The sequence below is a fragment of the Mustela nivalis genome (assembly GCF_964662115.1).
Source record: "Mustela nivalis genome assembly, chromosome: 8".
NCBI classification, from domain to species: Eukaryota; Metazoa; Chordata; class Mammalia; order Carnivora; family Mustelidae; genus Mustela; species Mustela nivalis.
This window is the reverse complement of record NC_139027.1, coordinates 15,231,931-15,259,616: the sequence shown is the minus strand read 5'-3', so window position 1 is coordinate 15,259,616 and position 27,686 is coordinate 15,231,931. Positions and strand designations below refer to the sequence as shown.

At 37.8% G+C, this 27,686-nt stretch overlaps 1 long non-coding RNA gene across 2 annotated transcripts; it reads right to left on the bottom strand.

Annotated features, from left to right (window-relative positions):
- Positions 1–27,522, bottom strand: LOC309872007. 2 transcript variants are annotated; one of them, XR_014315610.1, is made up of 4 exons: positions 27,349–27,522; positions 21,960–22,191; positions 12,017–12,108; positions 1–10,506 (listed from the first exon to the last, which is right to left on the bottom strand). It is a non-coding gene; the product is annotated as an uncharacterized lncRNA (long non-coding RNA). The 2 variants fall into 2 exon arrangements; XR_014315611.1 differs by lacking the exons at positions 21,960–22,191; positions 27,349–27,522 and adding an exon at positions 17,190–18,489.
- Positions 27,523–27,686: the final 164 nt, after the last annotated feature.

Below are 27,686 nucleotides of genomic sequence, written 5' to 3'. Positions count from 1 at the left end.
ACCAAAGGAGCACCATATACAAAGATTGAAACTGAAGGGATAAAATACATATACCTTGTGAATCACAAGGACAGCTGAGTTTCAAGGGGAGAGAAATAAACACTTCCTTGTGATGGCCTGATCTTCAGAGTCATTTTGCAAAGTGCGTGATTCAGGAAGACATAAAGATGAGAGATGTTTTTGCAATTAATCACCACATCATGAAAATTCTAATTGAGATCAGTAGGAAAATAGAAGAAAGAAACAGGAAAATACAGAGAAAAACAAAAGATATGGAACATAAGAAACAACAGCAGATGGTGGATATAAACCTAGCCATACTGATAAACATGTTGAGTAAATGTTCTAAACATTTCAGTTAAATGCACAGGTTGTCAGATTGGATAAGAAAGCAAGAGTCAATTATATGTTGTCTAAGAGAAACTCCCCTCAAATATAAAAACACAGGTTAAAAGCAAAGTGTGGACTTGATTATGATGACAGAAAAATATTTATTATGCCTACACAATCCAAAGAAAGCTAGGGTGGCACAAGAATATGAGAGGAACCAGATTTCAGAGCAAGGAACAACCCTAATGACAAAGAAGGTAAATGCATAATGATATAAAGGTCAGTTTATTAAGAGGACATAACATTCTTTGGCGTGTATGTAAATAATAACATAGTTTCAAAATATCTGAAGCAAAAACTATTGGAGGTAAAGGGACAAATGGACAAATCCATAATTTTAGCTGGAGATTTTAACAGTAATAGACAAAGTGAAAAGAAAATTGGTAAAGGTATAACAGCTGACCATTATCCTCAATCAACTTGACCTATTTGCCATTTAATAAAAATTCCACCTAGCAACAGCAGAATGCATCATCTTTTCAAGTGCACACAAAACATTTGCCACCATAAGCCATATTCTGGGCTTATTTTGATTTATTCTTTTAAATTTATAGAGCCACAAAATAAGGCTCTATAAATTTAAAAGAATAAATCATAAAAAGTATGTTATGACCAGAGTAGAACTAAATTAGAAATCAACAAACAGATATTTGGGGAATCTCTAAGTATTTGGAAATTAAACACACATTTCTAAATAACAGAGGGCTAAAGAAGAAATTACAGGGGAAATTAGAAAATCCGTTAAATTAAATGAATACAAAGTAGCTTATCAAAGTATATGAGTCACTGCAGCAGTAGTGCTTTAAGGGGAATTTATATTATTAAATGCTCTCAATTTAATGTTATGAAATTTTACTTTAAGATCATAAAAATGTGAATTAAGTGAATTAAACTCATAGGCATTAGGAAGGAAATAATAAACATCAGAGAAGTCAATAAAATAGAAAATAAATAACAAAGAACAATCAGTGAAATAAAACCAAAGAACAATAAAAGTGACAAAACTCAGATCAAGTTTGACTCTTGAACAGTCAGACTGATCAAACATAAAAGAAGGAAGACACAAGTAAAAGTGGATAGGGAGGACAACACTACAGATACCACATATTTTAAAATAATAGAATATTATGAGGAATTTATGCCATTTAGGTGAAATCGACAAATTCTTTGAAAGACAAAATAACAAAGGTCACTCAAGAGAAAGTGACAGGCTGGCTAGCCCCAGGCCATTTAAATAAGCGGCATTTGTAGACAGAAGTTTACCCGAAAAGAAAAGTCTAGATCCAGAAGTCTCCAGTGGTAGATGATACCAACATTTTAGTTAAGAAATAAGACCAGGCTTATGTAAAATCTTTCCAAAAACATGAAGAGGACAATATGCTTCACAATTTTTTTTAAGATTTTATTTATTTATTTGAGAGAGAGAGAGAATGAGAGAGAGAGAGTGCATGAGAGGAGAGAGATCAGCTGGAGAAGCAGACTCCCTGCAGAGAAGGGAGCACGATGTGGGACTCAATCCTGAGACTCCAGGATCATGACCTGAGCCGAAGGCAGTCGCTTAACCAACTGATCCATCCTGGCACCTCCACAATTTGGTTGAGGTAAACATTACCGTAGTACCAAAACCAGATAAAGCTAATAGAAAACAACTACAAACCAAAATCTTTCATAAAAATGTGTGGGAGGCCACAATAAGGCTTGAGACGAGGACCAAACCAGGCCCTGACTTGTGCCTGCTTTAAAGTCCAAATAACCTAACAAAAGGTTTAGGATGGGAGAAGTTGAGTAGCACTGAGAAAGGGTCTGTGCTATGTGTTGTGCACTCGCCTACGCGACTGCCCACACGCTTGCTAAACAACTGAGAACAATTCGGTTGGGGTCAAAAGTTCTTTGCTGGTCCTTGCTGCCTTAGTACAGCCCATAAATTACTTTCAGGTTTACTGTATCAATACAGAACAATTGTACTGGCATCAGCCTTTTGGCATCACGAGGTCTGCTTATAGTTAAATGTGAAACTTATTATGGGAACTCGTGGTTGTTCAACTAGACACAGGTGTATTGCTTCTCCTATTATCACTATATATATGGCCATAGTGCTTTGAATAAACTTAGCACTGTTGGATATCCTCCTCAGTGTTCCTCCTGCCCCCATCTCTTTGCTTCTCAAGTTCTTCTCTTCATCCTCTTACCTTCACATTCCTGGTTGATTTGTCGCGCTGGCCACGACAAAAATGAATGCAAAAAATCCTTAACAAAACATTAGCATAGCAAGTCCAGAAATACAAGGAAAACACTACATGGGATTTACCTTGGGAATGCAAAGTTGGTTTAACATTTAAAATATCTATCAGTGTAGGGATAGGTGGCTGGGTTATGAACATTGGAGAGGGTATGTGCTATGATGAGTGCTGTGAAATGTGTAAGCCTAATGATTCACGGACCTGCACCCCCGGGGCAAATAATACATTATATGTTAATTTTTTTTTTTAAAAAGAATGTTATAGGGGAAAAAGACCTGAACTACAGGTAAGGTGAAATAGATTGATTCCTGTCCAGCAGTGAAAATGAATGAACTGAATCTACATATATCTAAATCTCTTGAAAATATAATTTCGAATTAAAATAAAATGCAGAAGTCTATGTCCGATATTGTACATTTGTGTAAACCCTAAGCAAACAATAGTATATATTGTTTATGCATGCTTACACGTTAAGATTTTAAATTCTCATTTAATACATGAGAATTAGAATGCTCATTTATCAGCTTTAAGATACTGGTTTCCTCTGGCATGAAGAAAGTCTGAAGGAATGGATGGTGGAGTACCAGGGGAACTTGAGCTATATCTTTATGTTTTATTTCATTTATGTCCCAGAGAAAACAACAGAGACAGAACAGAATGCAAAAAAAAAAGGGGGGGGCATACTATTATGATCTTCTTGGCATTATGGGAAGTACATATAGGTATCTGTTATAATATTTTCTGTACTTTTGATATATTTAAAATGTTTTACAATTTAACATCGCTTTGAAATTGAATAAAGCTAGTCACACTATCCACTTGGCTTCACAAAGTGCAGTATAGGGTAATCATATACCTGAAGAATTTCACAATTGACACAGATTTACAAACAAGAGTCAATACCTATTAGTTCTCTCAGAAAACTTCCTAAGAGGGATGAAAAGGGAATCAGGTCACCGGTTTCTTAATGACACTTCTGTAGTGATCCCTTGAAGGATGCCAGTCAACCCTAGTGATCCACCAGATAGATAATGGCAGCAAGTCAGCAAACAGATACAGCTGCATGATTAAATTATCACTGAGGGTGAGGGAGCGCCCTGTGATACTAGCCTTGCAAGTGAGGTCAGAGATATGTCTGTGCTTAGAAAGGAGGATTCGGTGCAATAAAAATCCAGCCTGTAAGGAACTCTACCATGTTCTTCCCCTATCTTAACACTGATTACTTGGAATCATCATCACCTGTCTGTAGGCTTGGCTCAGTAGAAACACAATAAATAATTGCTGGCTGACTAATTAGCCTCCAGGAAATGAAATTCCATTAATAAGGGGATTGTGCCTACTTATCCCTGACTCCTAATATGGTGGACTAGAAGATGGGAACCAGCAAACATACTGAATGGGTGAAGGGAAAGCCAAAGCTGGGACTACTTCCATGAAAACTTCCCAATTCTCTCCAGCCAAAAGGATATCTTCCTTTCAAATCTGTACCCTCTTAGAATATTTAACTTTCATTCTTACAGATACATGTGTTTAGGTGTCGTGTTCCATTACTACCTTTTAGGTTGAAAAGAAAGGACTGTTTTCTGAGATGCGTGAGTGGCTCAGTCAGTTAAATGGCTGCCTTCAGCTCAGTTCATAATCTAGTGTCCTGGGATTGAGTCCCACATAGGGCTCCTTTCTCGACAGGGAGCCCACTTCTGCCTCTGCCTGCCTGTGCTCTCTCTCTCTGACAAATAAATAAAATATATATATATTTTTTAAAGGGAGTAAGGACTGTTCCCTTTTAGTCATTTATTACAGAATGATAAAAAATAGGAAAAAAAGTCTTAAAGCTAAAATTAACTTATTTTATAATTTCCTAAGTTCAGCAGAATTATATTAACCTTAATACACGCAACTCCAGACCTTTGAAAATGAAATCCTACCTCCACGAATTTAGTTAATTGGTACCGGAGCACTGGGCGATGATTTGCGCCAGACCGATAGGGTCAGTGTGCCTGTCTGCTCAGCCATTTCCCATTAAACACCAGCAAACAAAGACAGCTGCCAAACATTTTCTAGGTCATTTGTTCTGTTTGTAAACAGAAAGTGTACAATAATTAACAAGATGTAATCTTGCAAACTGGGTTTACACAGAATGAAAGTTTTTTTTTTTAAAAGGAAGGAAATTAAGGCAAGTCTTAAGTGCTTAATGACCCCCATTAATTGAGAGATAGGTAATTAAAGAAATTAAACAGGAGGGGTAATGGCCTTGGAGCCATTAATCTATTCTGGGAGTACTGTTAATGCTTACCAGGTGATTTTCATCTGAATTAATAGCTGAGAGTCAGTCTACTTTCACACAATATTTCTTGGATCTGGCCAATTAGAAGAATCACTTGGAAAGCTCTTGAACAACACAGATCCCAGGATTCTCTTTATATAGCCTTAATCAGAATCTCAGGGGTAGGGCTCATACACAAGGATTTTTCAAAAGCCTAACAGGTGACTCTTTGAAAGGGCTAGCTAGGTTTGGACAACATTGTGCAGGACACAGTTTCTCAACATAAGCACTGCTGACGTATTTGGATAGTTAGTTGTTGTGGATGCTGTACTGTGCATCATAAGATGTTTAGCATCATCCCTGGCCTCTACCCAGTAGATACCAGTAGCACCCTCCCTTCCACAAATTGTAAGAAAAACAAAATGTCGTCAGACATTGCCAGATTTCCCTGGGAGCTGAAATCACCATCTATTTAAGAATCGCTGCTTTATTATTTTTTTATTGTGTTATATTAGTCAACAAATAATATATCATTAATACTGGAACAAATAATCCTAAAATTTGTATGGAACCAGAAAAAACCCAAATCGCCAAGGAAAGGTTGAAAAGAAAAACAAAGCTGGGGGCATCACGTTGCCTGATTTTAAGCTTTACTACAAAGCTGTGATCACCAAGACAGTATGGTACTGGCAGAAAAACAAACACATAGACCAATGGAACAGAGTAGAGAGCCCTGATATGGACCCTCAACTCTATGGTCAAATAATCTTCGACAAAGCAGGAAAAAAAAGACAGTGGAAAAAAGACAGTCTCTTCAATAAAGGGTGCTGGGAAAATTGGACAGCTATGTATAGAAGAATGAAACTCGACCATTCTCTTCCACTGTGCACAAAGATAAACTCAAAATGGATAAAAGACCTCAATGTCAGACAGGAATCCATCAAAATCCTAGAGGAGAACCTAGGGAATAACATCTCCGACATTGGCCACAGCAATTTCTTTCAAGACATGTCTTTAAAGACAAGGGAAACAAAAGCGAAAATGAACTTTTGGGATTTTATCAAGATAAAAAGCTTCTGCACAGGAAAGGAAACCGTCAACAAAACAAAGAGGCAAACCACGGAATGGGAGAACATATTTACAAAAGACACTACAGGCAAGGGGCCGATATCCAAGATCTATAAAGAGCTCCTCAAACTCAACACCCAAAAAACTGATCATCAAGTCAAAAAATGGGCAGAAGACATGAACAGACACTTCTCCAATAAAGACACACAAATGGCTAAGAGGCACATGAAAAAATGTTCATCACCATTAGCCATGAGGGAGATTCAAATCAAAATCTCATTGAGATACCATCTTACACCAGTTAGAATGGCAAAGATTAACAAGGCAGGAAACAATGAATGTTGGAGAGGATGTGGAGAAAGGGGAACTCTCTTACACAGTTGGTAGAAACCACTGCTTTAGAACAACCCTGTGAGATGGAACTTTCTGCAATGAGGGAAATGCCCAACATGGTAGCCACAAGCCACATGTGATTACTGAGCTCTTGAAATGTGGCTAGTACAACAATGGACTTGAATTTTAAATGCTATTTTATTTTAACTAATTTAATTATAAAAGCCACATATAACTAATTGTTATCACATTGGACAACACAGTTTTATAAGATTCAAATCTGACTCAAGGCAGTGAAATGTATACAATGTCTTCTCTACGTGCTTCTGAGACATGCCATGCAGAAATAATTTACAAAAATAGAAAATCTACCTACTCTCTTGTATGAATTAGAAAGGGGGTTGTCAATAGCCCCCTTCAGTCCCAATCTTGATCTCTTTTTATTTTCAGACCCTAACATTTTCTTAGAAAAAAAAAATCCCATTGCTATCTGGTTTTTATTAATTCTTAGCAGGTTAAACATAGAGTCACCATCTGGTATTGCAATTCTACTTCTAGATGTATACTCAAGAAAGATGAAGACATATGTCCATGCAAACACTGGAACATGAATGTTCATAGCTGCATTGTTTTTTCCAATTGTACTGATGTATAACTGACATTCAGCACTTTATAAATTTAAGGTATATGGTACAATGATTTGACTTACATAAAAGATGAAATGATTGTCACAATAGTTTAATTATCTCATATAAATAAAAAAATTGAGAAAAAGAAAAATAAAATTGTTTTCCTTGTGATGGGAACTCTTAGCATTTATTCTAACAACTTTCATATATACCATATATTAGTATTAATCATAGTTGTCATGTTGTACATTACATCCACAGTAATTATTTATCTTATAACTGAAAGTTTATACCTTTTGACTGCCTTCATCCAATCCTCCACCTCTGGTAATGAACACATCTGATCTCTTTTCCTTTGTTTGTTTTGCAGATTCCATATACATATCAGATCATACAGTATTTATCTTTCCCTGGCTTATTTTTCTTAGCGTAACATCTTGGAGGTCATCCATGATGTTGCAAATGGCAGGATTTTCCTTTATTATGGCTAATTACCACACTTATATAAATATATATAGATATATATATATCTATATATATCTATCTCACATCTTCATTACCAATTCATCCATCCATGGACAATTAGATTGTTTCCAGGTATTGGCTTTTGTAAATAACACTGCATAGCTGCATTATTCATAATAGCCAAAAGGGGAAATAATCCCAATGTCTAACAACTGATGAATGAATAAACAAATGTATATCTATCGATGGACTATTACTCAGCAATAACAAGGAATGAAGCCCTAATATATTCTACAACAGGATGAACCTTAAAAACGTTATGCTAAATTAAATAAGCCAGTCACAGAAGACCACATACTATATGATTCCATTGATACGAAAGATCTGTAATAGGCAAAACAATAGAGACAGAAAGTAGTTAAGCAATTGTATAGGACTGGGGTGAAATGAAGACATTGGTTGATTATAGCTAATGGTTATGGGATTTCTTTTTAGTGTGATGGAAATGTTCTAAAATTAGATTGTGGTGATGGCTATCCAATTCTATGATTACACTAAATCTGTTGAATTAAACACTTTAATAGGATGCATTGTATGGTACGGAAATAGTATCTCAACAGAGCTGTTAAAACCTCTGTTGGTGTGATTCCCTCGAACAAGAAAATCTAACAAGAAAATCTGTATAATATCATTTGGTGGATAATATTTATTATCAAGCTGGAAGCAGCTTTGGGGAATGTCATTATCTTATTTCAAAATAGTCTCTCCACTAGTTACTAGCACTCTCATTTCCAAGACAATTGAAGTGACCTTGCATTGCATTCAAACTCAGGCTAAAAAATTTTAAGCCCAGCCTTTAACAACAAATCCTCTCACTCTATGAGACCCATTGTAGGACAATGAATCCATTCAAAGGATATTCTGCATAACCCGAGCCTGCAATTCAATGGGCCCATCCTTGTAATTCCTGCATTCCTCTCTAGTCCATAGGAATAATGGACTCATGAACATTGCCAATGAGAAAAAATAAAAGGATTAAGAGATTTTCTATCTAATTTTGTCACAAGTCCGGTCAGTCAGACCCTGTCCTGGACATAAGTTGCTAAGTCATGGAAAATAAACAATTCTGTCAAGCAATTAGAAGAGGACATTCACTTTTAGGACCTTGAGTTCTTCAAGCAACCCCAGAGAGAGCCCATTCTCTGCCTTTAGCTCCTCTGATTCAGATAACTTTAAAGGAAATGAAAACATTTCCAGGTTTTCCATTCTGAAGTGAGACCTGGTACTGAAGATAACTGCCAGGCTTATGCAGCCTGAGCGTGGACCCTTCAGGAGACCTCCAGCGAGTGTGCAGAAGATGAGGAAGAAAAACAGCAGGTACAAGGGAGGTAAAATTTTTCATAATGTAAACAAACAAACAAACAAAAAAGGTCTATCTATGGCAATTTTGTTTTTATTGTCCAGAAGAAATCATCATGTCGAAGGAAATTAAACTGTTTGTCTAAGTGGTTAGATAGAGATCTGTGAAGAATGATATATAGAGAAGTAGGGGCTCAGATTCCAAGGCAGAAAAGAACAGGCTTTTTAGAGGAAAAATGTGTAGGGAGGAATACTAATTCAGTAACCCATTCAGTAGACAAGGCAGGAGACCTCAGGCTACAAAACAGTGACATAGTTCTGACCTCTCTTCCATTCACAGAGGATGTAGTTGAACAAATACATAGAGCATTTATGAGAAAAGCTAAGTCCTTTGGAATGGTTCTGGGAAAAGTCTGAGTTGTTTGGAGGAAAAGTGCCATCTTCAAGACATGATGCATTAACTGTACCTTGAATTTCTTATAACTAAATAGAGTGGCAACCTTCCCTGGCCTTCATCACCTGGCTGGATAAATGTGTCCCTCTTCTGTGTTCTGACACTGCCCTGGATATACCCTTAATTACACCACTTTAAATTATTTAAGGTTATTATTTTTTCATCTTCTTTCATCACAAGACTGTGAACGTCGCAAAAACGAAGACATTGTTGGCATTTGGATGGTTTTCAGTTTTCAAGGTACGCCTCAACAGAGTTTCTAAGTGGGCATACTTTCTCATCCCTGGTAGATAGTGTTTAATTTTCAGGTATTCCATAGGCCAACTGGCTCCTCCCCTGATTAGGTAATTCAAAGCTTACCATACCTGGACTCTGCCGCAAGACTTTGTAGTGAGTCAAATTGTAATGTAACGCTGAATTCCACTAGTATTTGGGCTGGGCTCCAAAATGGAAGCCTTATACAAAATTGTGCACTGGAGGGGATTTGGTGTCATTGAATGTTTCCAAAAAACATTGTCTCGTGGGACATCTCAACCGCACTTCCCCAATCTGGCACCCACGTGAGGTTTACATGTTATTTCAGATGTTAAAGAAACAAATTGCTTAGTGACCGCCATAGGCCCTGAAAGAATTCAAGCACCTTCCCTGTTGCCTGACTTCATGGGAGGGGGCACTGTGGGGGCAGGGTAGCAGAGCTATTGAAGACTCCGATGTATGTCTTAAACCACGTACCCACATCCCTGACATGGAATCAGAAATTTTATTATGTTCCTTGCGTGTTCCAGGTCATTAAACCTAATCCCAGATCTTGCCCTTTTTCTCTTTTCTTTTTTTACTCTTGCTCTGAGTAGAACTTTTTAATTGCAACATTACAATGGATTTTCTGGATAGGAAGTGTGTTTTCAACAAATCTTTCAGTTATGATCATTCCATTTATCCCACTTAAGTAAAAGTTATAAAAGACACAGTTTCTTTTTTCTGGACTGCCTGTGTCAGTACAGACACTATGTCAGCCTGAGGGGGGCAGGGGGAATGGGAGAGAGAGAGATAAAGTCCATGGGTATCCCCGTGCGGCGCCAGCTTGTTTGAGCTGGTCATTATCTCCAGAGCTATAAGAAGACCTTTTGGAACTCTCCTGCCTCTGCTGCCAAGGCTCCTGGGATTAGACACCAGCAGACAGAAATGCTCTGTTCTTTATTTCAGGGAGCACACATAGATGGACTTTGGAGTGAAGAAATCTTATTTGTTGAAACCTTTGCTCAGAGTTATAAATCTCCGTGCTGCGTGGCAGGGATGTCTCTAACTCTGGAACAAAGAACAAAGAGCATTTTAGTTAGTCACACTGAGGAAAATACCAAAGAAACAGAAGCCACAGGAGGCTTCATAACATTCCCCTGCCTCCTCCCCTCCTGTATTCCCTTTAACTCAAGTAGAGATTTCTTGGGGCGTCTGGGTGGCTCAGTGATTAAGCGTCTGCCTTCAGCTCAGGTCATGATCCCAGGGTCCTGTGATTGAGCCCCACATTTGGCTTCCTGCTCCACAGGAAGCCTGCTTCTCCCTCTGCCTCTGCTGCTCCTCCTGCTTGTGTTCCCTCTCTCGCTGTTATCTCTCTGTGTCAAATAAATAAATAAAATCTTTAAAAAAAAAAAAAAAGTAAAGATTTCTTGGCACATTCCAGCTCCACGGCTAGGGTTTTGAAACAAGCTAGTATCAATAAAGCTAGTATCTGAAACATCCCCCAGGCTTTACAGATACATTTTTAATGATGATGAATTTAGATCTTTCATAGAGTCATAAAACCCCGATATAGCTAAAAGCCTGGCAGTCATACTGTTTCACTTCACCACAGAAGTGAGGGAGTGACTAAGATCTGATGTCACAGAACCCCCTCAGCCCACAACTCCTACTGCACCGAGAAGGATTCTTTAAAACATTTATCTGTTTCATAAACATAATAAATTTTCTTGCCTAAAAATTTTTTTAGGCTATTTAAATTCCAGTTAGTTAACATACAGTGTAATATGAGTTTCAGGTGTACAACATAGTGAAAAAGGAAAACACTTTCATAATCTACCACAACACATTTTGTTCACCATGTTCTGCAAGCTTAAAGAAAAACTAACATGCTAAATCCTACAGAATAAGAAAGAAAAGCGTGGGTTTCTACTTTTGATGCTTCAATTCTGAATTTTGCAACTTATGACACAAAACATCAAAGCATGCTTGGACAGGGCCTTTGTGTGGGATAGGGATAGATTACAATAGGTGTGAAAAATTGTGAAATCGAGCCAGCTCCAAGGAGTATGCATAGCGTGACCTGCTCCATACAGGTCCGGGCAGTGCCAGGAAAACCCTGTACTCATAACTGGCCAAATCCTGTTATCCTCACTTGCGAGGCACAGCCCATAACCGGTGGAGGGATCCCAGAGGTGTGTGATATTGTGTGATATTGTGCTTGAGTTATTACCACAGACACTGAATTCAGGCAATTAAGTGAGAGAGAGCAATCTGGAGTGGATGAAAACAGAGTGATTGAGGTTTGTGGACTTGTGTTGATCTTGCACTATTGGGGCTGCCTACAAAAGCCACCAACCGCCCTGCAGAGATAAAGAGGCAGATCTAGGGAACATGATGTCAAGTTATCCGGGCTCAGAAAGGAGTTCTGGTGTCAAGAAGAATGGAGCTAAGTGCTAAGCCAGGTTCTGTTGGCCTTAACTCCATGTATTTATTGAGATGATATTTGGTCTGGAGTGTTCTTCCATTGTCCTGTAAACTCTGCAGACCCTGGGGGACATCTGAAGGAAGATCTACTTACCAGTCAGTAATGGCTCCCTGCATCCAGGATTGATGGCTACACACTCTTGCCTCGTTCATCTTGCTTCCCGTTGCATTCTTCAATTTCCAACTCTGAAATGTAAAAGAAAAATAATTGACACCTCTCCTGGCTTTGTCATCTGCACAGTGAGAGCGTCGGTTAGATGGGGTCATCACCGAGAACTATCTCCTGCTCTACATTCTAACTCTCCCCTGCCTGGTGGTTCTAAAGATTAAGTCTCCTGCCTCAGGCAAGAGTAGTGTGGTTACTGCTCCACACCAGCAGGGCTGGCCTGTTGAAAAAGCTGCCCTGTTAACTGTCTTAAACCAGCCACCTTCTTCCTTCCTAATCCACAGCACGGATGACCCAGAAATCCACTGAAACAGCCCCCCTTTAATCTCAGGCCAAACTGCATCACCTTCAAATCTCCCTGGGAACAGAATTAAACAAATCAACAGTAGTGTAGAAAAATAACTGCCCCCGTAGTAGCTCAAGACCCCAGATGAGTCAGGTCATGTCTGACCTCTCCCCTGAGGCTCTGGCCAGCTCAGCGTCTAAAATGGAACTGACTGAGGGAGCCTGCATTCACCAAAGATCAAGGATGAAAAGGTGAAAAAAACAAAGATCCATCCCCAAACACCAAAGAACACCATTCCTGAGTACTACAGAGGCATTCTGCAGAATCTTCACTATAGAATCAGAAAACTCACTCATAGAAACTATGTGAGGACATCCCATTTATTCCCCTGCTTTCAAATAATTAACAAGGTTTCATTGAATCACTTCCTGCACCCTCAGACAGGTCCTGGGATGGAATCCACCCCATAGCATTTTTTCAGGACTTTAATTATCTCAAAGTATCTTTTGATAATCTTTTTCAGTATCTCACCTACATCAGCCACCCAGTTAATATCTAACCTAAGTCCTTCTTGCCACTTATTGAAACCACTTATTTTCTTTAATACCTTAGGACATATGGAAGAATAGCAGATATCCTTTTATTGGAATCTTTTCTCAATGTGTGAGCTTTCCTTTTGCTTTGATTCCAGCGAACAGAACATGCAGGAGAGAATCTCAAAGAACACAGACTGTTTAATTCTCCAAATAATAAAAAGAATCAGGAATAAAGTTTATGTGTTTGACTTTTCCATATATTAGCTTTGTGATCTCCAATGATCTTGCAATACCTCTGACTTCAATTTCTGCTTTTGTAACATAAATATAATACTTAAACCAAAGATTATTACAAAGGTTCAAAGGCTAATATATGCAAAAAATTATCAATAAAGATGCCAGATAGAGTAATAATTATTTACTTGTCTTCATGATGAAGTCCAAAGAATACTGGTAAAATAATGTTGGGAGGATGTGGAGAAATTGGAAGCCTTATGTATTGCTGGTGGGGGCGTAAAATGGTGCAACACTGGGAAACAGTTTCATGTCCCCTCAAAATAATTAAACACAGAATTACCATATGATCCAACAATTCTGCCACTAGGTATATACCCCAAAGAACTCAGTGCAGGGATTCAAACAAACATTTATTTACCTTTAGAGCAGTATTATTCATTGTAGTCAAAAGTGGAAACAACCCAAATGTCCACCATGGAAGAATGGAAAAGCAAAATACAGTGCATACATATAATGGAATATTACTCAGCCTTAAAAAGGAATGAAGTTCTAGGGCGCCTGGGTGACTCAGCCCGCTAAGCATCTGCCCTTGCCTCAGGTCATGATCTCGGGGTTCTGGGATTGAGTCCCAACTCAGGCTCCTAGCTCAGTAGGGAGCCTGATTCTCCCTCTCCATCATCTATCTTTCTCTCTCTATCTCTCAAATAAATAAATAAAATCTTAAAAAAAAAAAAAGGAATGAAGTTCTAACACATGCCACAACACGGATGAACCCTGAAGACATTATGCTAAGTGAAATAAGCCAGACACAAAAGGACAAAGATTGTTATGACTAGTGTCACGTATGTAAGTGCAGTCAAACTCATGGAAACAGAAAGTAGAATGATGGTTACAGGGGTTGGGGGAAGGGAATAATAGGGAGTTGTTGTTTAATGGGTACAGAGTGTCAGTTTGTGATAATGAAAAAGTTCTTGAGATAGACGGTAGTGATAGTTGCCCAGTAATGTAAATGTATTTAATGCCACTGAACTGTATATTGAAAAACGGTTAAAAGGGTAAGTTTTATGTCATGTATATTTTACCACAATGCAAAAAAAAAAAAAAAAAGAAGAAGAAGAAGAAGATAATGATCACTACATGGTCCCCACTTGGCAGAGGACATGGGGGATACAAACATTTAAAAAAAGATTGCAGAGACTGGACAATATATCAAACAATCCAGTCGAATGGGCAGCACTCTGTGATTGGAGGCTTCTCTGAGAAGTGGGAAGAGGTGGTAAGGAGGGTGCGGGATCAGAATGTCCAGAGAATGTGGGCCTCATGGACCCAGACTGGACATAGGTCTCTGAACGGACATAACCAAAGCCTTAATTAATTTTAGGCCTAGGAAGTATTTTCCCAGCAATGACTCCTCCAGTTTCTATCTTGGAAAACACGCATTTTCCTCCTGTTCCTACATGAACCCCAGGAATCCTATGCAATATTGTGTAGTGCCTTCATGCCAAGGGTCTGCCCGGAGAGCTAGAGGCTGGCCATCTTCAACACCCATTTGAAATGGGGGATTGGGAGAGATGGCAGGGAGAAAATCAGAAGGCTAGGTATTGATTGACAAATTATCTGGGGTCAACTGAGATAAGCAGCAATAAACCATTTATGTCTGTATTCTCCTGTCTGTGGTGCTAAAGACAAAGTGTCCTGCATCAGGCAGGGGCAGTATGATCACTGCTCCAGGTCAACAAACCGGGCTATTTACCATCTTAGACGAGCTACGAAGGTACCATCTTGGTACTCTAAGGACACACCTGCTCTAAGAAGCTCTGGTTTGGTAATGGCAGCAAAAGGTTGTGGTGGTAGATTTTATAAAGAGTGGTGACCTCAGGCTGAGTGATATAATGGGAAGAGCATGGACATAACTGACAGACAGACATAAAATCAAGTCTCCATTTTGTCACATACTGTCTTGTGAATTCGAAAATTATGTCACTCTCTCAGCTTCTGATATAGCATAATAATACTTATATCACTGGGTTTGTAATAAGATGGTGACAGTTTATATAATGTCCCTAAAACAGAAAGGGCCTTTAATAATAAAAAGAAAATCAGAAATAAAAAAAAAAGAAGAAAAAGAAAAAGAAAGAAAGAAAGAAAGAGGTTTTTAGAGAAGGTAGTTGTGATTGGTTCTAGATTATAATAAGAATAGCTAAAGTACCGAGAACTAACATTGTCCCCAGGACTGTTCTAAGAACTTTATATTTTGACCTCTTCATCCTTGGGAAACTCCTATGAGGTAGGGAACATGGTTAGCCCCACTTTACATTTGAGGAAAGAGAGGCAGAGAAAGAAAAAGAAACCTGCCAAATGTCACAGAGCTCATAAACGTTGGCACCAGAGTCCAAACTGTGACAATATAGACCAAAATGATCTTTGATAGACCCCTAAGGAACAAATTCACTGTGCATTAAAAACTATAACTTTGGTTTTAATAATGAGATGACCAGAGGAGACATAAGAAAATGCACCTTTAAATTGCTACAGCAAATCATATAAAGGTTATTTTATGGTCATACTAAGTTTCTATCCCCAAGGAATTTTTTTTTTTTTTTAGAAGGTTACTATTTATTGGCTTTGGTTAATAGTGAAATCACAGAGGGAATAATCACGGGAGAGTATAATTCATGCTACTTTGTATAGTCAGTCTTTTTTTTTTATCCCCAAAGAATTTTAAAGATAAAGATAAGAAAGAAACATTTATCACCATATCATATTAATATTAATAAGATACTTTGTTTTTTACACATAGATATTAAAATATTTAAAGACAGAAATATGCAGATTTTCACTGCTTAAGGCTTTCACATTTTTATAATTTTAGAATTCAAAGGTTTTAATATAGCTGTAGTTCAATATGTACATTTTTCTAATTAGTAATGAAAAAGAAATAAATTAAGAGACTTTCACAGATAAAACTATACCTCAAAAATACCAGACATATTATAGAGGAATGTGGGGTTGCTTTGGCTCCTTACTCATTACCCAGAAATGAGTTACAAAAAGAAAAGTATGTGCCAGAACACTCCAAAATCCATGGAAAAATGTAAAGATGTTCTGCGGGTCTGTGATTGGCAGAAAGCACACAATGTCAGTTCTTATTACAGAAGTCATTTAACAAAGAACTTTATGAATTAATAGGTTAGTTAGCAAAAAATAAAAAAATATTATGAATCAGTACTTGTGGAATATAGGAAACTTCATAGCTCTGAATGCCTTTCTAATGAAACAAACAAAAAATGAACGACATTCAAGATATTAGAAAACCCAAAATAAAACCAAGGAAAGTAGAAGGAAGGAATTAATAAAAATAAAAGCAAAAATAGATAAATTAGAAAATGTTAACACTGTTAAATCAAAATTCCATGGTAATAATTTTGATTTATCATATTAGGGGAGTAATTAACGGTTTAAATATCTGTGATACTCTTGAGTAACCATCAGTTTCTTCTCTATCGCCAAGTAGCTCAGTTTCTACTCTCTTGTCAAGTTTTTTCAAATAAAACTGAACACCCACTCCTGCTTAAAACAACAAAAGTAAGTTAGGAATGGAAGGGAACTTTCCTAACTCGATACAGCATATCCACCAGAAACTTTAATCTCCTGTCTTATTTGGGCAGGTACAAATGAAGCACATTTCCCACTTAAGTGTTAGTCCAAGGCAAGAGTTGTTGGGCAGCAGGAAACTCCCCTCCATATGGCCTCGCACATATTCAGAATCTCTGCGTCTCATGTCACCATCTCCTAGAACTTCATCGCCTTTATCCAGGCTTCAAAAAGGATGATGGAAGAATATGAATGGGTCTGGCATGAATATTGTTCACATTGCACTGGAGAATTTAGTCACCTGGCTCTACAGTGAGAGAGGCAGGATGATAGACTCTACCCATCCGGCCAAAGGGAATACTGGAAAATTATTTCAATGGACAATACTCGCTGCCACGGTCAGCTTCTCTGGCTTCACGTATCTACACATGCCCTTCTTCCTACTCACCTGCTCCCCGAGAGAGAGGACACCAATCCCAGGCAGGTCCTGCATTCACCTCAAGGTTCAAGAACTCTGAGTGCTGCACAGTCCAATCCTCAAATATCAACTTGGTTCATTATGGGGGGTGACCTATGAACTAAAAAATATTAAGCACTTCTGCATACCCACCCACCTAGAACATGTTAACAGAACAAGGAAGGACATCAGCAATTAAAAAAATTTTCATTTTAGAAGAGAGGGAATGGGACACACACCAAATCTCACACAAAACACAAAATTAAAACCCTGATCCATCCATATCCAAACATGAAATATGTAATCACAAAAGACTAAACCATGAAATAGTAAAGGGCACTTTAATAAAAATGGGTTTTAATAATGTATTAGGAAGGCCTCCTAAATGCAACACAGCATCCAGAAATCTTAAGATAAAAAATGAAGTTTGTCCTCCTAAGAATGTAAAATTTCTGTATCTCAAAAGTTACCTTAAACAAAACCAAAAGGAATATTTAACGAATATTTACAACATAAGTAACACTTTGCTTACTATCTCTAATATCAATGGGGAAAAATAAAAAGGCAAACAACCCAAAGTAAAAGTAGAAATTTGGCCTTCCAGATAGGAAACTAATTGGAGACAGCCGTGTCCCCTCTTTCTACAACCGTCTCTATCCATCTACTCTAAGCTTTAAATTACTTTATTGAGTATGAGAATACATATCTTATATTGTAAAGTCAAAGAGAAATTTTTAGCTAGTTAAAATTGTGAAAAAATTCCCGAGAATCTAAAAATACACAGGATAAGTTTGAAAAGGGTAAGTGCAACCAGAAATTTGTCCTGGAGCCTTTTGGAAAGTATGTCACAGAAGACAGAAGAATCACCAGGGCTATCACAGGCTTTCAGGTGGTAGAAGTTGGGTGCTAAGAGGAGGGCTTCAACGCACATGACAGGGAAATGAGTCGGGGTACCCACACTGTGCCGTGTGTAACCCACTCCCCTCCTCCACATGCTCCACAGACATTCAGGTCTGTCTTTGGGCAGGGGCCATGCTGAAGGACAGCAAAGCCTGAAAATGCCCAGAGAGAATGACTTTGCTCAGAATATTGGCTTCTAAGATATCCCACCCAGTATACATCCCATCTTTGTCCCATTCATCCTGAAAACATGCACAGCACAAACCTCAGTAGCTACTTCTCCACCTCTCTGAAGGCTGGCTGTGGGACCAGAAAGAGAGAGAGTCCAGATAGGGGATCCAAACCAAAAAGAGGAGCCCATAGGCAAAATCACTAACATCTGGCATGAAGCCACCATAGGCAAAATCACTAACATCTGGCATGAAGCCACCATGAAAAATAGTTAACAACCCAACAGAAGAATTGTAATTACGGAAAATTAATGGACTGATAAGAAAAGGCCTTTAACACAAATTTAGTGTCTTCAGACACAGTGTGACCTCACAGTAAGGAACTGTCTGCTATAAAACAAACTAAACAAAATCCTTAGAGAAGAAAACGTGATTACTGAAATTAAAAATTCAGTAGGTAAGAATAGAAGAATGGGCCCAGCTGAGAAGGAAATTAGATACCTGGAAGACAGCCTAGGAATGAAGCACGGGTGAAAAAAAAAAAGAGGAAAATTTAAGAGCCATGGAGTAAAGTTCTATGAGTCATAGTATCCACCTAATGATGAATAATGAGGATAGAAGAGACAGAGAAAATCTGAGGAAATTAAAGCGTAAAATTTCCTCTTACAGTTGATGAAGTATAAATCCTCATATTGAAATGGTTCACAAAATATACAGCAGGATCAAAATAAATAACCAGGGGCACCTGTGTGGCTCAGTTGGTTAAGCGCCTGCCTCAGCTCAGGTTATGATCCCAGGATCCTGGAATCAAGCCCCGCATCAGGCTCCCTTTTTGGTGGGAAACCTGCTTCTCCCTCCCCCACTCCCTCTGCTTGTATTCTCTCTGTCACTGTGTCTCTCTCTGTCAAATAAATAAATAAACCTTTTTTAAAAAGATAAATAAATAAAATAAAATAAATAACCATACACACACACACACAAAAGGTAATGTACAAAGGTAGTGACAGTTTGTAACATTAAATAGACAGTCAATATGCTAGGCACGAGAACAGCTACAAGGATAAAGAGAAGCTGTGGAAGCTTCCAGAGAGGGTGAGAAAATGACTATTCACAGTAATTCTAATCAGATTTGGCATTAGGTGTTTCATCAACAGTGTGGGGTGAAAAAAAGACATCGGACAGTATCTTTACTTTGCTGAAAGCAGAGAAGCTCAAATCTAAATATCTATATTCAGACATATTATTGTTGAAATGTGAGAATGACCTAAGATTTTTTTCAAATACCCAGAAAGTCAGAGTTTTAACAACCCAATAGGTGCTGTCTGAAAGTTAAGAGAACTACTAGAGAATATTCAAAGAAAATGAATCCAAGACTTAACAACAAGCTGCAGTAGTTAGCAGGAAAATAATATAACTATTTTTTTCTGTGGGATGCAATTAACAAATTATTTTTTAAAAACAAAATGTTGGTGCCAAAACGTCAGATTATGTCAATGTGGGATATGGGAGATGGAGGCAGGGATGTTGGCAAAAAAGTCATTTCTTCAAATAAAAGCATTTGAAGAGTCATCAAAAATGATCAGTAGATAGTGCGTAACTTCAGACGCAGTTAGAAAAACATAAATTGAACAACTTATGATAAAAATTTAAGCATAAAAATAAAGAAGCATAAGAATAAAATGTGTGTGGTTTTCAAAGTCGTAAACGAAAGGAGGAACAAAGGGAATCCTAGTAACCCATAGAAAGGCTGAAGAGGAAATGAGAGCAAGGATGGTAAATGGAAACACAAAATGACATGGCGGGAATAGATCTAAATACATCCAAATAAGGATAAAAACAACTTGGGTAAGTTTTTTTTATAAAAGGTATATTAGGTTGGATTCTAAAAATCCAGCCATGTGCAGCTTACTAGAGAATGCCAAAACTATGATTACTCCAAGTTTGAAAACATACTCCCAGCAACTACTAACAGAAAGCTGCTCGTAGCCCGATCACTATCACACAAAACAGAATTGAAAGTCAGAAAGATCACAAGTTTATAAAAGGACATTTCACAAACAGAGCTACCCTACAGCCTAGCAATTGCACTACTGGTATGTACCTCAGAGATACAGATGTAGTGAAAAGAAGGGGCACATGCGGCCCAATGCTCATAGCAGTAATGTCCACACTAACCAAACGTAACTCCTCCTGTGGAAGGAGCCATGATGCCCTTCAACAGATGAATGGATGAAGATGTGGTCCATATATACAGTGGAATACTACCCAGCCATCAGAAAGGCATATAAAACATAAAACATTCTCCATTTGCATCCACATGGACGGGACTGGAGGGGATGATGCTGAGTGAAATAAGTCAATAAGAGAAAAACAATTCTCATATGTGGAACATAGGAATAGCACAGAGGATCACAAGGGAGGGAAAACTGAAAGTGAAGAAATCAGAGGAGACAAACCATGAGAGACTCTGGACTCCGGGAACCACACTGAGGGTTACAGAAGGGAGGGGGGGCAAGAAGATGGGGTAAGTGGGTATTAAGGAGGGGACATGTGCTGAGCACTGGATGTTATGTACAACTAATGAATCCTTGAACACTGCATCACAAACTAATGATGTACTATATGCTGGCTAACTGAACATAATAAAAAAAGAACATTTCACATTGTTAAATAATTCACCATGAAGATATAATAATCATCAACTTAAATGATCCTAACATCGTTTGGGAGTACATGAAAAATTGGTAAAATCACAAAAGGAAATTATGAAATCCACATCTGAGAGGTCTGTTAAGGTCTCCCACTATGATGTATTATGAGTAATAATACATTACTCTGTAATAATAAATATAGAATACTTATGTAAGATAATTAACTGGCTTATGCTAATAGATGTGCATAGAACTCACAGTCAACAGAGAATACATAATTTGTTCATTTGCTCAGTTAAAATTTACAAAAATTGGTCCTATAGAAGGCCACTAAGAAAATTATGATAAATTTTTAAAAAGATATATAGACTTAAGTCAATTATCATATAGTTTCACTTACTTGCAGAACATAAGGAATAACATGACGGACAGTAGCAGAAGGAAAGGAGAAGTGAAAGGGGGAAATCAGAGAGGGAGATGAACCAGGAGAGACTGTGGACTCCGAGAAACAAACTGAGGGTTTGGTGGGGGGGAGGGGGTGAGTCTGATGGTGGGTATCAAGGAGGGCACATATTGCATGAAGCACTGGGTATTATACGTAAACAATGAATCCTGGAACACTACATCAAATACTAATATATTGCATGGTGACTAACATAACATAATAAAAAAAGATAAATAGAAATACACAGACCACTTCATTGAATATAGTATATTAAAACTATATATTTTTTTAAAACTTGAATCCATGCATCTAGATATTTTAAGCCATTTCTAAATAACTCATTGGTAAAGAAAATGCCATAATTGAAACTTCAAATTCTTTAGAAACGAGTAAAAATAAAAGCATCCCGTATCAGAACCTATATGTTTTGTTAATGGACACATGTATATATGGTTTCAAATGCATTACACATTAACCTAAGAAGCTCGGAAATAACTCAAATAAGCCCACAGAAAGAAGAAAGAAGAAATAAAAATAATAAAAGTAGAAATGGGTAAAATAGCAAACAAATAATTCCATCTCTTCTACCTCCTACCTCATTTCTTCTCTTTCTTGTAGCAAAAGTCTTCAAAATAATCATCTAACTGTCTCCAGTTGTTGTCATCCACTTTTGTAAACCCTTCCAACCAGGCTTCCGTCTTCAACAGTCTGCCAAAATTTGTCTTGCTACGGCTACCACTTGTCCATTTCAACTTTAATTTTATCTGACCCATCAGTAGGTTGATCATGTATTTTTGAGAATAAGGAGATTGCTGTTAATTATTATACTTGAAAAAATACATAAATTGGGGCATATGATCACTCCAAATATCAGCAGCATTTAGCTATAATCAGTGCATGGCATACAGTGCATAAAAAAAAAATAGTTATCGAATAGATGGCATTTACAGCTCCCCAAACTCCCCTTCCTCTTTCTTTTTTTTTCCAATTGAATATAATAAAAGCCTTTCACAAGATTAGTCAGGGAAAAAAGAGAAGCCACAAAAAAACACATTAGGAATGAGTGAAAGTTGTAGATGCACATATATAAAAGATAAAAGGAAATTATGACCCTATAACAAATTAATACTAATCCACTGGAAAACCTAGATAAAATGAATACACTTCCTGAAATACAAATGATTAAATTTGACCTAAGGTGGAATAGAAAACCTGAAAAAAATCAATCACTGTTTTAAAAAAAACATTTCTGAGGGGCACCTAGGTGTCACAGTCCATTAAACATCCAACTCTTCGTTTCAGCTTAGATCATGATCTCACGTCATGGGGTAGAGCCTTGGGTCGGGCTCCACACTCAGTAAGGAGTCTGCTTGAGACTCTCTCCCCTCTGTCCCTCCTCCTGTTTGCTTTTTCTCACTCTCAAATAAATAACTCTTCAAAAGAAATTAAAAATAAATAAATAAATATTTCTCAACTATGCTATGGGGAATTAAGAAAGTGACCTGCATACATGCTGGGAACCAATGTAACAGGACAGTAAGAAACTCCTTACAGAAAAGTGGGAAAATTACATAGCAGAAAGAATTTTTTGTAATCAAAGAAACCAGGTTCAGCTTCATATTTCCTGATTTCAAACTATATTTTAAAGCTATAGTAATCAAAATAGTATAATATTGGTATGAAAAGAGACACATAAATCAGCAGAATAAAGAACCCAGAAATAAACTTACACATAGAGTAAGGTCATTTTTTTTTAAAGATTTTATTTATTTATTTGACAGACAGAGATCACAAGTAGGCAGAGAGGCAGGCAGAGAGAGAGGAAGGGAAGTGGGGGTCCCTGCTGAGCAGAGAGCCCGATGTGGGGCTCAATTCCAGGACCCTGAGATCATGACCTGAGCCGAAGGCAGAGGCTTTAACCCACTGAGCCATCCAGGCACCCCTAGAGTAAGGTCAATTAGTTAACAGCAAAGGAGCCAAGAATATAAAATAAGAAATGGAATAGTCTCTTCAACAAATGATATTGTAAAAACAACCTCATGCAAAGGATGAAACTGGACACCTAACTTACACAATACGAAAAATGCAACTCAAAATGAATTAAGTACTTAAAGTTAAAATCTGAAACCATAAAACTCTTAGAAGAAAACATCAGTGGTAAGCTCCTTAACGTTGATCTTGGCAAAGAGCTTTGGAATTGACACCAAAAGCAAAGGTAACAAAAGTGAAAATAAACAAGTGGCACCACATCAAAATAAAAAGCTTCTGTTCAGCAAAAGAAACCATCAAAAAAAAAGTCTATTTGCAAATGATATAGATGATAAAGTGTTAATATCCAAATTATATAAAGAACTCACACAACTCAATAGCAAAAACAAACAATTTGATTTAAAAACAGGCAGAGGTAAAATAGGTATAAAACGGGTATTTTCCCAGGGGTGCCTGGGTGGCTCCGTGGGTTAGGCCTCTGCCTTCCTCTCAGGTCGTGATTCCAGGGTCCTGGGATTGAGCCCTGCATCGAGACCCGCAGCGAGCCTCTCATTGAGCCCGCATCAGGCTCTCTGCTCAGCGGCGGACGTGCTTCCTCCTCTCTCTCTCTGCCTGCCTCTCCTCCTACTTGTGATCTCTCTCTCTGTCAAATAGATAAAGTCTTTAAAAAACAAAAGAAGATATACAAAAAGAAGAAGAAGATATACAAAAGGCCAACAGATACTCGAAAAGGTGCACAACATCACTAATCACTGGGGAAAGGCAAATTAAAAGTACAAGAAACCTCACACCTATTAGAATGGCTCTTCTCAAAAAGAAAAGAGGTAACAAGTATTAGCAAGGATATGGGGGAAAGGGAGTCCTTTAGCACCATTGGTGAGAATGCAAATTGGTTCAGTTACTATGAATAACAACATGGAGATCCCTCAAAAAATTAAAAATAGAAGCACCATTTGATCCAGCAATCCTATTTCTGAGTATATATCCAAGGAAACAAAAATAGGATATCTAAGAGATACCTGCATTTTCATGCTCATTACAGAATTATTCACAATTGCAAAGACATGAAAACACCCTAAGTGTTCATCAACAGATGAATGGATAAAGAAGATGTGGGATATATATTTATACAAGGGAGAATTACTCAGCCATTAGAAGGAAGGAAATCCTGCCATTCACAACAACATGGATGGCATAATGCTAAGTGAATTAAGTTAGACAGAGAAAGACAAATACCACATGGCATCACTTGGGTGTGGAATCTAAAGACAAAGCCAAACTCATAGGATCAGAAAATAGAAAAGTGGTTGCCAGGACTGGGGGCCTCGGGGGAGGAGAGAATAAGGAGAGTCTGGTAAAAGGGTACCAACTTTTAGCTATATAATGATTAAGGTTCTTGGGTGCCTGGCTTGCTCAGTTGGTAGAGCATACAACTCTTGATCTCAGGGTAATGAGTTCAAGCCCCATGTTGAGTGTAGAGGATTACTTAAAAATAAAATCTATAAATAAGTAAGTAAATAAATAAATAAAATGAGTACAGATCTAATGTATAACATATTGACTATAGTTGGTAATACTGTATTTTATTATGAAAATTTGCTAAGAGAGTAGAACTTAAGGGTTCTCACCAAATATATTTATGTGATTATAAAGCATACACATAACATTACAATCTATATTACATATATACTACATGTAAAAATATATGAGGTGACAGATGTGTTTGTTCATTAACTAGATGGGAGAAATCCTTTTACAATGTACACACGTGTACATATCATCACAAGGTACTCTTTAAATATCTTACAATTTTATGTCAAGTAAAACTTAATAAATCTGAAACAGAGAGAAAGAGAGCAGGTTCAAATACTGTCTCAGCCTCTTCCCAACTGTGTAACCTTGATACAACAATTATCTTTGTAGAGGATACCCATCCAAGACAGCCTTCAATGTCATGACATTATTCTACTACCTCAGGCTAATGTGAGTAGTCTCCTCACGGAGAAAGCATTAGGAAAAGATGATCCAAGAGGTCATAGTTTCATCAATGTGTATTTCTTCAATTGTATTTGCACTTGTTTTGTGTTTTGAGGGTCCTATTTTGTTGAGCTCTGCTCCTAAATTCTTCACCCCATAGGCAGATTTTAATCAAAATTTACAGTGGATTAGGGACATAGCATTGCAAAGCATTCCTATCATTCCAAAGCAATTTCAGCTTCCCTAATCTCACGTCTGATCTAATACCCTCCTAGGACAATGTAAGCAATAAAATTAGAATATTCCTCCCTCTAGCTATCTCCCTAAATGTTGCCCATGATGCTTTCCCTTGTCAAGGCACCATTGCTTGTCTATACCAAGTACCCTCCTGTTTCCCTAAGAATCCTCACATAGATGAATATATGCTGATATGGAAACATCAAAGCCAATATTCCAATGGTTTCAGAACCTGTCCCTGTTTTCAACCATTAGCTCAAAAAAGAAAGCAATGCGGATCAAGAACTTATAGTGAGATAGACCTATCAGGAATCTTTAAAAGGGTTGGGAGTTACTTAGAAAGCGTATGAGGATTGTTAGTGAGAAAATAAAATGGTGCAACTTCCTTGGAATGGAAGGCAATTTGATATTTGTCATCATTTACCAGCTGTGTGGTGCTGAGTTTTATTTCCCTTCCTGGCAAAATGGAACTCTTAATACCTGTCTCCTAGTTTTGTTTCAAAGATTAAATGTGATAGAGGGTCTTATATGTAGTTTGTACTTAACAAGTATTACCTCCTATCTTAATCAGCTTGGGCTGCCATAACAAAATACCAAAGACTGGGCAGCTTAAACAACAGAAATGTATTTCTCATGGTTCTGGAGGCTGGAAGTCCAAGAACAAGGTGCCAGGAAGATAATTCATTCTAAGTCTTCTTGTCTTGGGAAGGAGGGAGGGAGGAAGATGGCCGGGGTGGGTAAGGGATATAGATTGAGGGTGGAGGAAGAGATGGAGGGGGAGAGAAAGGAAGGGGGAAAGAGACGACTCTGTGGTATCTCTTTTATAAGAGCACTAGTCTCACCATGAGGACCCCACCCTCAAGATCTCATCCAACCTTAAATACCTCCAAAAGGCCCCACCTTTAAATATCATCCCTTTGGAGGTTAAGGCTTCAACAAATGAATTTGGAGGGGACACAAACATTTCAACCATAACATCACCAGGGAAGGAGAATTTCAAGAAAGGGAAAGATATTCACTCAGACTTTGGATTCTATTGAAACAGATGTTGAGAAATTTATTCCAGGATTTCAGGTTTAAGTTGGTATTTCATTTTTAAGTTGGAAAATATATTCTAGGGTTTTCTGTTTATGCCCTAAAACAAGAACACTATCATCCTACCAAGCACATAGCAGGTTTATTATTCCTCTCAGAAGGTATGGGAAAGAAATATTCTCTCTGATCCATATCAGAGACAAGAAAAAGTTCAGGGATGGGGCCAAAAAGCCTAGTGAGCTTTGGCCCCAGGATAGTTCCTATAATGCTTAACTAAAATTTATCTTAGGCTTTCTTGGCAAACTATCCAGGAGGTGGAAACACACCAGAGATCTTGCACACACCTGCCTTTATTCTGGTCTGAATTCAGTCACCTGAGTAATAATGAGAATTTTCCATTAGAATGACTTACTTTAATCCTCAAATTCTAACTTTAAACCTTGCTAGGCTAAGCAAAAGAAGCCAGACACAGAAGAGTACCTGCTGTGTTTCCATTAATATGAAGTTCTAAAACAGGCAAAACTAATCTTTGATGCTAGAAATCAGGACTGTAGTTGCCTCAAGAAGGGCAGGAATTGAGTTAGAGGGGTCACCAAGGAACTTTCCAGAGTAATGGAAATATTCTATAGCTTGAGGGCTTACACATTCATCAAAACTCACCAAACTGCTCTTAAGATTTGCTCATTGCACTATAAATAACATCTCAGGTATAAAAAGTGAATAAATGAATGTAGGCTCTTTCGTACCAAGTGGAATGTAATTATGAGAATTATGTGCATTTTTCCTTGGAAAGATCTGTCAGAAATCTAGATTCATGTTTTTATATAGTCTTCAGTAACAAACAGAAGTATGGATGGGATAGAAGCCACATGTTCCTCAGAAATTCTCCTGCATTTCTGTAGCCATCCATAAAACAGCAGTTCTCACTGGGAAGGGAAGGACAGTGGAAATTAATGCTTTTTAATGGGGTATACTGGAGTTACCAGGCTAAGTTTTTCTAGTATAGATATGAACCATCACCCTACTTCACCCCCAAGGATTCTTTTATGATGCTCCCCCACCTTAAGAACCAGTCCAGAATGTG